The sequence below is a fragment of the Cygnus atratus genome, chromosome 3 (assembly GCF_013377495.2).
Source record: "Cygnus atratus isolate AKBS03 ecotype Queensland, Australia chromosome 3, CAtr_DNAZoo_HiC_assembly, whole genome shotgun sequence".
NCBI classification, from domain to species: Eukaryota; Metazoa; Chordata; class Aves; order Anseriformes; family Anatidae; genus Cygnus; species Cygnus atratus.
The window spans coordinates 40,563,511-40,580,765 of NC_066364.1; the positions used below are offsets into that span (position 1 = coordinate 40,563,511).

General features: G+C 39.8%; 1 long non-coding RNA gene across 1 annotated transcript; it reads left to right on the plus strand.

The window, feature by feature from the left end:
• Positions 1–5,153: 5,153 nt before the first annotated feature.
• Positions 5,154–15,083, plus strand: LOC126913269 (uncharacterized). Its single transcript, XR_007708127.1, has 3 exons — positions 5,154–5,281; positions 13,738–13,845; positions 14,979–15,083. It is a non-coding gene; the product is annotated as an uncharacterized LOC126913269 (long non-coding RNA).
• The last annotated feature ends 2,172 nt before the right edge of the window (positions 15,084–17,255 follow it).

Consider the following 17,255-nt stretch of genomic DNA (forward strand, 5'->3'; position numbering starts at 1 on the left):
CTTGAAGTATCATATGAAGAAATTTAAATGTTTTTGTTATACTTCAGTTGTACACGATAGTATGTCTTTGTTAATTTTGTGTTATATTTTCCTTTGACGTTCAGAATCACAGAAAATAGCAACCAAAGGCACAGATTAGATCATCTAATCTATTTTTATCATAGGACCATTTTTTTTTGCCCATAGTGAATCTAACTTGCCCAGTCTGATTTTACATCTCTCTCTTTCAGGTCTTAAGACATGCAGGGCTATTTCTGCTGATATTCATAGAGCATTTTGCAGTACTCAGTATCATCCAAGTATTTCTACCTAACATGCCCTCAAATTATGCTAAACATGTTTTTCTGTACCTCGTGCAAATTCTTGACCACTGAAATGCATAGATAACTCCTGAAATGCACAGGTAACTCACTCTGAAGCCAAGATATGTGTTAAAGGATTAATTTGGGTCTTAATATTTAATGATATTTCCCCACCTGTTCTTATCATTCTTAAATCGGTAGAGACTGCATGGAAAATTTTAAATTGAATCAGATATAGGTCTTGGTGGCTCAAATTCAGATATTATACTAAACATTTTTTTTGACACCTGTTTCCCAAGAGGATATTCATACTCAAGGCTCCACGCAAAATTCATGGAGAGAGCTAAGCACTACAGAAAGGCATATAAAAATCTGTATATTGCTGTTTAGAGACAATACTAAATGATGAGGGGTAACTAGGATTTCTCCTATCATTGCTATGAAGTCTCAGCCCCTGGCTGCTTCTTCTAATCATTCAACATTCATCATCTCAAATACTATTTTTGCGGAAACAAGGCTTGTTCTTCTATTTTAAATCATAACCTGTAAAAAAAAAATCACCACAAATTAAGAAAAAAAGGGAAGAAAAAAAAACCAAAAAACTGGTCTTCATATAAAACTGCAATTATCTTTCCTTAGATGTGCTTCAGTGTGTTCATAATGACATATAACCGATAGCAAAGCTAAACAAAGCAAAACCATAGTATATCTGCCTTTCTGATGCATTTTCTGCCTAGAAACAATGTTTTTAATGAAAATCAATATTTTCGAATAATCCCATAACTCCAGAAGCTGAACCTAAAGAAAAAAAAAAAAAGAACAAGAAGAAAGAAAAAGAAAAAGAAAAAAGAAAAAAGAAAAGAAAAAGAAAAAGAAAAAGAAAAAGAAAAAGAAAAGAAAAAGAAAAAGAAAAAGAAAAAGAAAAAGAAAAAGAAAAAGAAAAAGAAAAAGAAAAGAAAAGAAAAAGAAAAAAAGCAACCATCATTAATAGTCATTGAAAAAAATGGAAGTTGGCAATGCTCGTGTCATGTTTTTCAACCAAGTACTTAAAAGGATTTGGCAAAATTAAATTAAGCTTCTCAGTACTCATGAGTCTCATGAGTCATGAGTACTCATAAGTCTATTCTTACAGAATGGGAAAATGAGATTTGAGAAGGTTAAATATTTCAACAAAGTTCACAAAACAAATCATTCTTAAAGCTGAGAATTCAATAGGTCTCATGGCACTCTGCTTCTCTGTCCACTGTGCATCTTCCTACATTTCTAATATTTGTATTCAACATAAACTCAAATAACCTTCATGCAGTTCTAAACTTTCATATAAGCTTCTGTCTTTTTTATATATTCTTTCACAGTTCTCTTTTTATTTTAGTTTTTCACCATATTCTAATATTTTTCTGTAAGATTTGCAATTATAGAATCATAGAATCACAGTCATAGAATCGTAGAATCGTAGAGTTGAGTTTTGTTACTCAGGAAACCTGAATTAATTTTAATCAAGCAACCTGAGTTGCTTGAGTTGATATTTCATAGAATTATAGAATCACAGAACCATAGAATCATAGAATGATTTAGGTTGGAAAAGACCTTAAAGATCATGTAATTCCACCCCCCCCGCCATGGCAGGGACACCTCCCACTAGTCCAGGTTGCTCAAAACCCCACCCAACCTGGCCTTGAACACTTCCAGGGATGTGACATCCAGCACTTCTCCAGACAACCTGTTCCACTGCCAATGCCAGAGGTATTCTAGGCCTTTGATCACCCTCATGGCCCTCCTCTGGTCTCTTTCTAATAGGTCCATGTCCTTCTTATGTTGGGAGCCCCAGAGATGAATGCAGTACTCAAGTGAGGTCTCACACAAGCAGAGTAGAGCAGGATAATCACCTCCCTCACCCTGCTGGCCATGCTTCTTTTGATGCATCCCGGGATATGGTTGGCTTTCTGGGCTGCAAGTGAATGTTTCTGGCTCATGTTGAGCTTTGCATCAACCAACACTCCCATGTCCTTCTTTTCAGAGCTGCTCTCAATCCATTCTCCACCCAGGCTGTATTTGTGCTTGGGATTGCCCCAGCCCAGGTGCAGGACCTTGCACTTGGCCTTGTTGAAATTCATGAGGTTCACACAGGCCCACCTCTCAAGCCTGTCAAGGTCCCTCTGAATGGCATCCCTTCCCTCTAGCATGTCAACCACCTCACCACACAGCTTGGTGTCACTGGCAAACTTGCCAACAGTGCAATCAATTTCACTGTCCATGTCATTGACAAAGATGCTAAACAGTGAACGTCTTAATACTGACCCCTGCGGAAGAGCACTCATTACAGATTTCCACTTGGACGCTGAGCCATTGAATGTAACTCTTTGAGGGTGACCATCCAGCTTATTCCTTACCCACCAAGTGGTCCATCCATCAAATCCATGCCTCTCCAATTTAGAGACAAGGATATCGTGGGATACAGTGACAAATGTTTTGCAGTAGTCTAGGTAGATGATGTCAGTTGCTCTTCCCCTATCCACCAGTGCTGTAACCTCATTATGGAAGGCCACCAGATTTGTAAGGCATTATCTGCCCTTACTGAAGCCATGTTAGCTGTCATGTGTCACCTCCTTATTTTCCATGTGCCTTAGCATAGTTCCTGCATGCAATCAGTCAATAACAAACAATTGTGTTTAATAGATGTCTTGTTATTTTTATACATTCTGTTCCTCTTTCACCTTCAAGATTGGATTTTGCTCCTCAGAAATCCGTAACAGTCATCTGATTTTTGAATGGAGGTTCACCTGTAAGGGATGAATAGGTCTCTGTATTTATGATACAGCCTGCAATGCCCTATTGAGGTTTCCATCTCTCATTATATTTTTCATTTTAAAGAGAAATGATGTAAAAGTCAGGCAGGTATCACTATTTCTTAGCTTCTCAGTATCTTGTCAATGTGTTTTTTTTTTTTTTTTTTTTTTTTTCATGTCTAATAATATTTTTTGAAATAATTCATTTGGACCGAACATTTTTTCAACATTTCAGTTTGTCCTTCTCATTTCAGTTTGTCCTTCTTTCTAGCCACACTAAAATCATAAAACTATTACACAAATTCTTGTTATTCTGACAGGATTTGATCTTCATGTGAGAGAGATCTTCATCTACCAATTACTTACCACATTTTTTTGACTCTGATTTCAAAAATTCATTTTTTCCTGGTATTCAAGAAGTCATTTCCCAGTGTTTAAGATAGCTCTAGTTAGTTTGCATTAGTTTAGAAGGCTTCAGAAGGAGACACCAACAGAGTGAAATATATGATATATACTTTATATACATATTGATATACACATACATATATGATATATACTTTCTCAAAAGATGAAACTTACCTTGGATATCTGATTTTACAAAAAAAAAAAAAAAAAGGACGAAAGACAAATCATTTGCAATAGGCTGATTAGGAGAACCAAATAAGTAACACCAAACACTATAATGTCCACATACTATTATCATCAAGAGAAAAACATGCATGCAGAAATTTAGTTCTGGTTTGGCTGCGTTAGTTTACAGCAGTTTGTGCTACTATTTATTGTTCTAGGGTCTCTTTTACAGGGGATTTAAATAATATGTGTTTAAACTCAATTTAAATGTATTTAAAAGAAAGGTATATTGAAGATTAACTGTAGGTTAGACATCATTCCCAGGGGAAACACTCAGAAGTATTGATTATGAATGCATGTCTTTAATTTGGGGTGAGATCTATAATAGCTAACTTAAAACATCAAAAAATGAGAGAGCTTACTAAATCTTGTCATGGATACTTGTAAATGACAGTTTGGGTAGGAAATAAATGGAAATAATCATGACCTGTGAGAGTGTTTCTTTCTCTCTCTCAGGTTATGAAAGTTATCTAGATCACTAATTCATATTAAATTTCTTATTTTCATTTACTTTTATCTATTATCTTTATTCTGCTTGATGGGATTTCCTGTTTTTTTACTATATGAATTCTTGTTCAGGAAGGTCCCTTTCAGAAGAGCACATTTTTCAACTCTTCACACAACCGCTTAGCAGATATATTGAGGTACGACTTTTTTTTTTTTTCCCCCAACAATTAAGGGTAACTTTTCTATTTTATATCAAATCTCTTTATATTGGTCCTTTTTCATCTGGTTAGAAAAGATGGAGGTGAGTATTTGAAGCAAAAAAATCCAGTCTTAGCAAAAGGATTTTCAAAGGTATACTGTAAATATTATTTACAGTGAGATTATCCTTTTTAAGAGTATTATAGTAATGACAAAGTTCACAGGAACATGTTTTCCAGTTCTTTTTGATGTTTTCAGTGATAAATACTAAATAACGTGAAGAACATTTAAAAGCAGTCTTCTATTATTTATTAGTAGTGTTATTAATTTCATTTTTCAGTGTATTGTATTTGTAAGATTAAGGAATAGAGAGTAGAGCAAATTTTCAATTTTAGGTGATTAATAAGAAAATAAGTGGACGAGTCCATCCAGTTAAGACCTACATTTTCAAAGGATGTTCCACAGCCTTCCCAAACTGAGCATTTCATTTTTGAATCTTAGATGTTGTAAAATTCCTCTCGTCCCTTGTGTAGCACATGAAGAACACTGACTACTTTGACCACTTGCCGAGGCGATCGGCTCCGGGGCAGACGCGTTCTGCAGCAGAGCGAGGGATCGGGACAGGCAGGGCTTTTTTTTACGGCACCGAGGCCACTCGAGAGAGCTGCCAGGACCCGGCAGCCCTCGCGAGGGAGGCTGACGAGACGTAGGCGGAGCCAGCAGCGCCCCCCCCCCCCCCCCCCCCCGGCCGTTCAAAAGCAGCGCCTAGGGAGCACGGCGACCAGGGCGGGCAAACAGTGCATGGCGCGTCAGAAGGGAGTGGTGCGGCAGTTTGCGCAGGCAGGGCGGGCAGAGAAGGCAGAGCGTTCCCCCCCCCTGCCCATACGAACAACTCCTCTAACGGCTGTCGACCGCTAGGTAGGCTGAAATGGTCTACACCAGGCAGAGTGCTCTCTCTAGAAAGTCTGTAACCACCCAGACTGACTGCCTGCTCAAAAATGTGGCAGTTCAGGTCTCTGGATGCAGGGAGTGTCTGAGCCTGTTGCTGCCATCTGAGGAAGGCAGAGAGACTGTGTGTGTGAGGTGCGAGCAGGTGGATGACCTGGTCTGCCTGGTGGCAGAGCTCAAGGAGGAGGTGAAGAGGTTGAGGGCTATCAGGGAGTGTGAGAGGGAGATAAATTGGTGGAGCAACTCCCTGCAGGGCCTGAAGGAGAGGTACCAGAGTGAGACACCCCAAATGGGGGTGGACCCCCAGCCCTATCGCTGTCAGGTAGAGGGAGGGGACCTAGGAGTTGAGGAGGAATGGTGACAGGTCCCTGCTCGACCTCGCAGGCGACGCCCCCTCCCACCGGCCCCACCTTCCCAGGTGCTCTTACACGACAGATTTGAGGCCCTGGAGCTTGAGAGACTGGTGGGTGAGGATGCGGTAGAAAGTCTACCCAGGAGGATGCCTAGGGCAAGGAAGTTGATCCATGCCTCAAGACTGCCTCCACCAAGAAAGATAGAAGGGTAATCATTGTAGGCGACTCCCTTCTCAGGAGAACAGAGGGCCCTATTTGTCAGCCTGACCCTACCCGTAGGGAAGTCTGCTGCCTCCCTGGAGCCAGGGTCAGGGATGTTGCCAGAAAGCTTCCCAACCTGGTTCGCCCCTCTGACTACTACCCTCTTTTGATAGTCCAGGCTGGCAGTGATAATACTGAAAAGAAAAGCCTGAAGGCTATCAAACGGGACTTTAGGGACTGGGACGGTTAGTGGATGGAGCGGGAGTACAGGTGGTGTTTTTCTCTATCCCTACAGTAGCAGGGAGGGGTACAGAGAGGACACAGAAAGCCCACCTGATTAACACGTGGCTCAGAGGCTGGTACCAACACAGAAATTTTGTTTTTTTTTGACCATGGGGCGCTTTACTCGGCACCTGGCCTGATAGCTGCAGAAGGGTCCCTGTCTCTAAGGGGAAAATGGATCCTAGCCCAGGAGCTGGCAGGGCTCCTTGAGAGGACTTTAAACTAGGAAAGAAGGGGGATGGGGCTGAAATGAGGCTTGTTGGAGCTGTGCCAGGGGGAACAATGGCAAGGCCAGGGGAGAAGGCAATGGCCCAACTGAAGTGCATCTACACTAATGCACGCAGCATGGGTAACAAACAAGAGGAGCTGGAAGCCATCGTGCAGCAGGAAGGCTATGACTTGGTTGCCATCACGGAAACGTGGTGGGACCACTCTCATGACTGGAGTGCTGCAATGCCTGGCTATAGGCTCTTCAGAAGGGACAGGCAGCACAGAAGGGGTGGTGGTGTGGCTCTCTATATTAGGGAGTGTTTTGATGTTGAGGAACTCCAGGCTGGGAATGATAAGGTTGAGTCTCTTTGGGTTAAGATCAGAGGGAAGGCCAACAAGGCAAGCATCCTGGTGGGGGTCTGTTATAGACCGCCGAACCAGGATGAGGAGATGGATTAGGAGTTCTACAGGCAGCTGGCAGAAGCCGCGAAATCGTCAGTGCTTGTTCTTGTGGGGGACTTCAACTTCCCAGACATATCCTGGAAGCACAACACAGCCCAGAGAAAGCAGTCTAGGAGGTTTCTGGAGAGCGTGGGAGATAGCTTCCTGACGCAGCTGGTTAGTGAGCCTACCAGGGGAGGTGCCCCGCTAGACCTTCTGTTCACAAACAGTGACGGACTGGTGGGAGGTGTGGTGGTCGAGAGCTGTCTTGGGCAGAGTGACCACGAAATGGTTCAGTTCTCTATTCTTGGCGAAGTCAGGAAGGGGACCAGTAAAACCGCTGTCTTGGACTTCCGGAGGGCTGACTTTGAGCTGTTCAGGACACTGGTTGGCAGAGTCCCTTGGGAGGAGGTTCTGAAGGGCAGAGGAGTCCAGGAAGGCTGGGCACTCTTCAAGAAGGAAATGTTAATGGCTTGGGAGCGGTCTGTCCCCACGTGCCCAAAGACGAGCCGGCTTGGAACTAGACCGGCCTGGCTGAACAGAGAGTTGTGGCTTGAGTTTACGAGAAAAAAGAGGGTTTATAATCTTTGGAAAAGAGGGTGGGCCACTCAGGAGAACTATAAGGATGTTGCGAGGCTGTGCAGGGACAAAATTAGAAAGGCCAAAGCTCATCTGGAGCTCAATCTGGCTACTGCCGTTAAAGATAACAAAAATGTTTTTACAAATACATCAACACAAAAAGGAGGACTAAGGAGAATCTCCATCCTTTACTGGATGCGGGGGGAAACTTAGTTACAAAAGATGAGGAAAAGGCTGAGGTGCTTAATGCCTTCTTTGCCTCAGTCTTTAGCGGCAAAACCAGTTGTTCTCTGGATACCCAGTACCCTGAGCTGGTGGAAGGGGATGGGGAGCAGGATGTGGCCCTCGCTATCCACAAGGAAATGGTTGGCGACCTGCTACAGCACTTGGATGTACGTAAGTCGATGGGGCCGGATGGGATCCACCCGAGGGTACTGAGAGAACTGGCGGAGGAGCTGGTCAAGCCGCTTTCCATCATTTATCGGCAGTCCTGGCTATCAGGAGAGGTCCCAGTCGACTGGCGGCTAGCAAACGTGACGCCCATCTACAAGAAGGGCCGGAGGGTAGACCCGGGGAACTATAGGCCTGTTAGTTTGACCTCAGTGCCAGGGAAGCTCATGGAGCAGATTATCTTGAGTGTTGTCACGCATCACTTACAGGGCGACCAGGCGATCAGGCCCAGTCAGCATGGGCTTATGAAAGGCATGTCCTGCTTGACGAACCTGATCTCCTTCTATGACAAAGTGACACACTTAGTGGATGAGGGAAAGGCTGTGGATGTGGTCTACCTTGACTTCAGTAAGGCTTTTGACACCATTTGCCACAGCATTCTCCTCAAGAAACTGGCTGCTTGTGGCTTGGACTGGCGTACACTTTGTTGGGTTAAAAACTGGCTGGATGGCCAGGCCCAAAGAGTTGTGGTGAATGGAGTCAAATCCAGTTGGAGGCCGGTCACTAGTGGAGTCCCCCAGGGCTCAGTACTGGGGCCAGTCCTCTTTAATATCTTTATTGATGATCTGGACGAGGGGATCGAGTGCACCCTCAGTAAGTTTGCAGATGACACCAAGTTAGGTGCGTGTGTCGATCTGCTCGAGGGCAGGAAGGCTCTGCAGGAGGATCTGGATAGGCTGGACCGATGGGCTGAGGTCAACTGCATGAAGTTCAACAAGGCCAAGTGCCGGGTCCTGCACCTGGGGCGCAACAACCCCAAGCAGAGCTACAGGCTGGGAGATGAGTGGCTGGAAAGCTGCCTGGCAGAGAAGGACCTGGGAGTATTGGTTGATAGTCGGCTGAATATGAGCCAGCAGTGTGCTCAGGTGTCCAAGAAGGCCAACAGCATCCTGGCCTGTATAAGAAGCAGTGTGGCCAGCAGGTCTAGGGAAGTGATAGTTCCCCTGTACTTGACTCTGGTGAGGCTGCACCTCAAGTACTGTGTTCAGTTTTGGGCCCCTCACTACAAGAAGGACATGGAGGTGCTCGAGAGAGTCCAGAGAAGGGCGACAAAGCTGGTGAGGGGTCTGGAGAACAAGTCTTACAAGGAGCGGCTGAGGGAGCTGGGATTGTTCAGCCTGGAGAAGAGGAGGCTCAGGGGAGACCTTATCGCTCTCTATAGGTACCTTAAAGGAGGCTGTAGCAAGGTAGGGGTTGGTCTATTCTCCCACATGCCTGGTGACAGGATGAGGGGGAATGGGCTCAAGTTGCGCCAGGGGAGGTTTAGGTTGGATATTAGGAAGAACTTCTTTACTGAAAGGGTTGTTAGGCATTGGAATGGGCTGCCCAGGGAAGTGGTTGAGTCACCATCCCTGGGGTCTTTAAGAGACGTTTAGATGTTGAGCTTAGTGATATGGTTTAGTGGAGGACTTGTTAGTGTTAGGTCAGAGGTTGGACTAGGTGATTTGGAGGTCTCTTCCAACCTAGACGATTCTGTGATTCTGTGACTAGTTTTGCTTCTTTTCTTTTTTTTTTTTTTTCTTTTTTTTACTCTAGAAGAAAGATGACAGTTTTGGAAAATCATAAATTGAAGTAGACGTTCAGGGGAGAACTGAACAAACAAGTAACCATAATGTGTAACGTAGCAAACTGTTGGCAATCAGAACTGGTTGTTTAGGAGCATGGAAAGGAGGGGGACTATAATGTCCTTGCTCTGCCTTGAATGGCAGTGGTAGAAACAGCCACTGGGAATGGCTAACAGGCAGCAGGAGTATCTGGCAAGGCAGCGTTTTCTGTGTCCCATCTTGTAAGAGCACGAGCTATATGTGGAGACCATACCAGCAGAAAAGTGGATAAAGCTCTCCATCACATCTTACTCCTCTTCCTTCACCCAGTACTACTTGATTAGAATTTTCACTTCTTTAATAATGGGCACACTAAAGCCATAGACAATGGGAGAAAAGTCGGGCTTTTCACAGAAGTGATGAGTATAGTGTCCTATCACTGCATCCTTAAAACCAGATCAAGAAGGGAATAGGAAAAAAGTTTATGTCCCTTTCTCTATGTAGTTTTCTTCTGTCTCAAAGTTATTAGTGAGTGTGAGATGCTGCTCAACATCTGTACAAAATTCTTCTTAAGGAAATACAGTGAAAGCCTGAGTGAAGTATCAAGCTGGAAAAAAGCAAGAGAGAGCAAATGGTCCGACTTGACCTAAGAACATTATTTCAAATGCATGAGGCTGTTTACAGTGAACACCAACAGACACTTAACTCTCCTATGCCAACCACTTACGATTGCTCAGCATTACAGTGTGCAACTCCATACAGAAATAAGGTGAACCAGCTCCTGGTTAGAGCTAATTATCACAGATATGGTACTGTATTTTATTTTCTGTTAGTTAAGTGACCTCTCTGAAGGCCATTTTAAAAAGTGCTGCGTTGCATAACTCCATATGATTTCACCTCTTTTCTGTATTGCCTTATTCCTTATCTTTACCAATGGTATGTCATCAACAGTAATGCATTCATGCAGTTGGAACAGGAACAACTAGAAGAGCTGGAGGAAACAAGCAGATATGTCTCAGTAAGAGGGCCTTCTCTCCTCAGAAGGTCCTTCTCTTGATGGAAAGAGGACACAGAAGAACACATATGACAGAGCAGCCTTCCCACCTGGGGCCTGAGCCAGGGGGACAAGGCAGGGACGGGTCCTTTTTTTTGCTACATGCTTGCAGCACAGAGTGCTTGCAGCACAGAGAATTCGACTTCTTGGGGGGGGAGGGGGGGGGATGAGAGAGAGAGAGAGAGAGAGAGAGAGAGAGGGGGATGACTTTCCGCTTTTCCTTATTCCTTTCTTAGATACTTGAATACAGCCATGCTCATAATAGAGAGATGAAGTTGTGCAAAATTCATTCAAAACTAAAAATTTCATTAGGCAGTAGGATTTCTACGTGCATGGTTTAGCTGTGTTCAGTGGAAAAGACTAAATCCTTCTAAATCTCTGGCTCTGTTGGCCTAAAAAAGACATGGTGATAACATGAGATTTTGCTGATAGAAGCTATGTGCAAAATGCATGGCAAATTGAAATTTATTAGAATCCTTTGTTAGTCACGGGATTAGCTTGCTGCCATCCAGTTGAATTAAATAAGTAACTCTCTGAGCGTATTCAGAAAGCTAGCTATGTTTTATAGTATGTTCTGTTCATTTTCACTTTCATCTATATTTTCTTAATTTATTGAGACCTTAGGTGGTAAGAATAATTATAATTAGATACTTGATCTGCATTTGGAGAATACTATGTAGAGCTTAAGAGATACCTATCTTTGTGTGCTCTTTCACATAAAATCCCAGGAAGTAGAAGAAGTAGAAAAAGTAGAAAAAGCAGACAAAGCAGCAGCAGCAGGAGTGCATTAACTGAGTATTGAGATTTCATTTAGCAAGTCAATATTTTTACATGAATAAAAAATAAATAAAATAATAATTAAAATAATAATAAATAATAAATAAAAGCCTTGCCAAGGTGTTCAGAGGCAGAATCTAACAGGAAAAAAAAAAAAAAAGCTAATTGTGCATCATCTTCTTTTCACCCCTTTTAGATTTATAGGACTCCAGAGCAGACATTAGTGATATTGTAGTTGCTCTAAGTGGTTACAAACGTTAGTTGGAACACTACTGTTTTCTCAGACAGAATATGCAATAAATGCTGCCTGTGTACTGTACAGTCCCTCAAGACAGATAATATATCCATGTATCTAAGCAGCTACAGTGCCTCTCCCACTCTGAAGAGGTATTCAGATGCTTAGTCAGAATAATTTAGCAGATCCTCTGAGAAACCTGTGCTGTTCAAAGAAATATAATCAAGAGTGAGGATCTCATCTGATGTTTTTCCACCTCTTCATAGATTTTTTTTTTCAACTCAGGCTTATATTCTACCTGATGTGCTGAACTTCCCTGCTGCAAATCCAATTTGCCTTCAAATATTTGGCATTGCTTCAAGAAAAATGATCAAATGATCAAGTTCACCTTGATCCTTTAATTTTGAAATTGCTTGGCTTGCTCTTTTTCCCACAGTGTTGGGTCAAGATATTTTTTTTTTTTCCTGGGGTGAGTTTCAGTTCATATTCTCTATTTTCACCAGCTGAGTTGCAGATTTGTAGTATGTCTGTCAATTTGTATTTTTTGTGTGTCAGGCTGCATGTCCTTGAATGTTCACCAGTATAAGAAGAAGGGAAAATATCTAACAAACTAAAGAGAAAAGAAATGAAGAGAAAAGAAAAGTATGCCATGAAAAGCCTAGCTCAAAATGAAATGACTTTTTCTTTTTTTTTTTTTTCCCTTTCACCCTCAGTTTCCAGGCTCAGACTTAATCTATAAACTATCTGAATCCACAGCTTTGAGAAACAGCACCTTCAGGAGAAGCCTTTCTGTCACTGGCATCTTATCTAGCAGGATTCTAAGGAACGTAGTATGGCCTGATGGTTTTCTTTTTCCTTTCTGTCACTACATGAAAACTTATAGGGTTTGGAGTGCTAATTAGGGAAACAGAGCTGGGTACAAATTGCACCCCCAGCATTGTTCTCCAACACATACATTATCTTGACCAACCATAGGCCCAGAATGGAAATTTCAACACATTGCACCTCCTCAGTTTGAACTAAAGAAGCAGGATATGTCTGTAGGCAACTCGTATCTAATTGAGATCAAGCATAAAGGAAGATTAAAATTGCTGTTGCCAATGGGTATATGCTTACATTAGTATAAACAGTAGTCTGCATGGACATAGCTATTTCTCTGAAAAAAAAAAAGGTTTGTCTTGCTTCTCTTCTCTTCCCACTGCTTTGATGCAATGTGCAAAAAGTAGTATGATATTATTTTTTCATGTGAAAGGCGAACCTCAGCACTCAGACTTTTAATTCTTATCACTCATAGTTAGAGATTTTTTAACTTATATTATCATATTGTAAGTCATCCTCGCAGTAAGACACTATTTCTTTGTAAAATTATTTTTCTTCCTGTACAGGTGGTCCTTCTCACTAATGTACTATGGCTCTGAATTGCTTTCTAGAGGACATTTGCTTTCTCCATTCCATATAAAAAAATACATTAAAAAGGAGTCCAGTGAAACTAACCTGGTATTTCAGGAGATTAAATGTAGACAGTACGAGTATTGTCCAATAACATTTCTTATGTCATAATAACAATGATTCTTTGCTCTTTAATCTTGATGATTGTCAAACAGAAATTTTTAACAAAGCTTCTTCTTTTCATAGAAAGAGAAAGAAGGCCTTGCAGAAGGATTTGCAATAAAGGGAACAAGGGGAAATGTAGGACAGTGGGCATTTCTGTCTACCCTTTGTTAAATTCCTCAGCAAGGATGAAACAGTGAATTGAAAAAAATCACTTTAAGATAAGAAGGAAGCTTAATTCAAGATATTAAATAACTTCAAACTGTTATCTTTATTTTGTGATAAAACTGAGTCCACGCTTAAGATATTCAGTGACATGATTCTGCACTGTTAGCTGACGCATCAGAATACAGGTTTCTTTTTACAGACGAGTTGTTTTGCATGGACAGTTTTTGTTTTGTCTCTCTTTTGGATATACTAGAATGGGAATTTACTGCTGATCCTACTGAATTTTTACAATAAATATACACAGCTACACTAAGCCTTACAGGAGGGATCATTTAATCTAGTCTAAGCACAGTATTAGTCACACACACACAAAAAAAAAGACTTCAACTTTTAAAATATTGAGTACTCTTTTTTTTTTTTCTTCCTTTTTTGGGGAGGTGGGGCGACATTTGTCTCAAGAAAAATCTTTAAAAACTGTGGTAAAAGCACTTGCCAAAGTAAATTTAAATTCATCTCATGCAATTTTTTTGTCATAATCTCATAAAAATAATATTATACAGTTTTTTGTTTTTTTTCCTTAGTTGAGAGTTTTTGCTGATGGGCTGTGCTGCCAGCTGATCTATTTCCAAAAGCACTTGCTGACAGATAATTGACCATCTGACCACTGTGATCCACATAGCTGTGGAACTGTGAGTATAACTTTCAACTTGCCTTTTTTTTTTCTTTTTTTTTTTTTTTTTAATATTCTTCTGCTTGTAATTTCATAGCATTCTGGAATGTCCTTTTCTGCAGAATTGTCAGGAAAGACCACAGTAATAGGGGTCATCTGTGAACATAATGAAAAGTCTCATAGGAATCAGTCTACACATACAATGTCAATGGCAGTGTGAGCTTTGCTGATTTTATTCCAAGGTTGTAGAGCTCTGTACGTCTCTTTCTTTTTATAGACCCTAGTTCAAGTCATGTCAATTGTTTTGCATAACACTCTCTCGCATTACTTTTTTCTCTTTGTACATCTACAGTTAACTATCAGTTAGGAGGCAAAAGCTAAGAAGGTAGTTCTACAGATGTCAGGACATTATTTTTTAAACATCTTTTTCAGTTAAAAAAAAAAAAAAGGAAATAATATCATTACCATTGAGATCTCCTACTTACTTTTGCAATTAATATTTTATTATCATAAGAAATCAGCAGAAAACTATAAAGTCATGTAGATATTCATTGTATTATACTTTATTTTCTATTAGCCGAATTTCATCTTATTTGTGATATATAAATAATAGTAAGTCCAAGCATATATTTTCCATGTTATGATATCACAAGACTGTAGGATACAACTTCTCAGTATTTTATACAGTCTGTTATTTATTGATGTAGAAAATTACATATTTTCTTCTCAGACTAGCAGATTGTTTTATTCTGTTTTGTTTTTAAGAACATGAGGTACTCCGGATTTAAACAGATTTTCCAGATCAAAATATCCCATTTGTACTGTAATTAAACATTTTGATATTTTCAATGTGAAGAGAAGATAACCATCCAATGTACCAGAGAGGGAAGCGGATGGTTTTAATATACTAGAGATATGATACAAAGGTAGCACCAACTATTTGGTTAGATCACTTCGGGATCAGGACTATTTAGAATTAATAACTATTAAGCACTCTTCATTTATTTAAACATTCATGGTTACATGGTTACTGGTTAGAATATGAAATTACAATAATATTTGCATCTAATTCATGCAAAGTATTTTGTTTGTTTGTTTTAAGTGTATTTTTTTACAGTAACGTATTTTTTATTTTTATTTTTTTAAATCCAGGAATGGAAAAAAAAGGAATATGTCACTTTGGCCTGGAAATTGAAATACTTTAAAAAAGAGGAAGAAGAAAGACAAAAAATAAATAAATAAAAATAAAAATAAGAACACATTTGACTTTATTTTCACTCTTCAACAACTCTCCTGAAAATCTTACTTTTAAGTGTGATTATTCTGACTTTCTCAGGTCTGAAGCCCTGTAGGGTACTATTGAGGGCCTCACAGGAATCCCTTTTAAAATGTCATTCACCAGATTGGAAGGAATGCACAGTGCATTTGAAGGAATACACAGTGATGTCTGCTAGATTTCTGCTCTCTCCCAGGGATGACTTACCAGATACTCCTGAGGAGTGCCTTTGTTGAACTGTCCCAGAGCAAGTGACAACAGCTTAGAGAGTCACTATCCTTTTCTGTAGGATGCCTTCGTTGAGACACTGTAATATGACACACAGATCAGAACCTCTGCCACACTGTTATTATGTAACAATTTCAGAAAATCATATTTAGTACTTGTTTATTTATGAACCAATGTTATATATATATATTTCAACCCCTAGCTATGAGGAAGCCTTTTCATTTAAACAGAAAATTGCATGAAATTAAATTACTTTTTTTTTTTTTTTGGTAGCTAGTTAAATATTTTAGTATACAATATTGAAATTGAGCAGCCATCTAGATAAAGTTTCTATATTTTGGGTGACCTTTAAAGTAGAATCATTAAGAAAAAAAATCCAAGGAAAGGATACTTTTTGTTAGAAACTAAAATGGAAATGAAAGATGAAAAGGTCATATTAAATGTAAAAAATATATATTACTACCACCGAGAACATACTTGGGTCATGCTGTGGAGTATACTTACTGTGTAAACATATTAGAGGCCATTTACGTTTTATGCTGAAGTAATATTAAATATATTCTTTGCTTATGCACATTCATGAGCTACAGAAAGTAAATGTTTAGTTGAGCTTAAACAGAGAATCTGACATTTCATTCAGAACAGGTCATGCTGTAAGCAGAAAAAGTATCTTTAGAAACAAAGAAAGTTGAAAAAAATATTTAATTGTTGCTGGGTGAGAATGAGCTGGTAGTCTAACTAAGCACTTTTCCATTTTTCCAACATAAATTTCAGTTCACATTCAAATCTGCTCTCCTTTGATTTGAAGGTACATGGGATTTTGTACAGAAGGTCTGCTTACTTACAGAAAACATAAAGAGATAGCTATCTGTCACATTCCAACAAATTAATATTGTCATACAGGCAGTTTTGCAAGGGATAGACAGTACTAGGCCTCATCCTCTTCTGAACTTTTGGCAGTGATACAGAGATAAATACATAATGACAACTAAGAGATATCTGAATGGCACAGGTTTTTCTGAATGATAAATAACAATGAGGACAAAGCAATCAGTGGAGGCACTCAGGCAGGTTTGTTGACTTAAGGCTACTGAAACGTAGTGCTTTAACAGAGCCATGCACTAAATCGAGGAACAAATAATGTGACTTGCAGACACTGTCTCACATACTACAACATAGTGGCTCTGAAATAGCTTAAACATGGAAAACAAAACAAAACAAAACAAAACAAAAAACAATTACACATTTGTAGAAACTATCAAGCAAATTTCCGATTCCTGCATATTTCATGCCTTTAAGTCGTGAATTTCAGAAAGATAAAATTTGTGAATCCACAGTTACACTTTCCATAAGCACAGGTTACATAAAGGATTAAGCTAGAAAAATACTATGGTTTGCAATATTTATTGAATTAAAGAAAAATAAATATTTTTCTTCTGTTAACCGTAAAACCTATTTACCAATTGCACATATATTTGAGCCACAGAAAATGCATCAAACTTCCTTCTTGCTCTGATTAGTGTATCAGTATCAATGACCAAGAATAAAAGGCTTCTGGGGGAAAATAAAATAACCTTTTTTGCACTTCTGGAACCAATGCAAATATTACTTGTTATTTATTTCATCTTCTTAATTATTTGTTTTAACTTTTTCTGCTCCTTCTGCTCCTGACATTACTTGTCTAGTCCTAATAACGTCTGTAAATTCTCTCACTGAGACCTTAAGAAGTCATTAAAAACATTATTTTGGGGGCTTTTACTTATTTCAGATATTCACCTCAATGCGCCTCTACAAGTGTCAGTTCTGTAGTTTCCAAATCTACGATGTTGTTATACTGTTCCTATCTTTTTAATTGTATTTAAACAACTGCATCTGTAGTTATAGTGTACAATGTACATTTTGTATTGAACGTTTATGTAAAAACA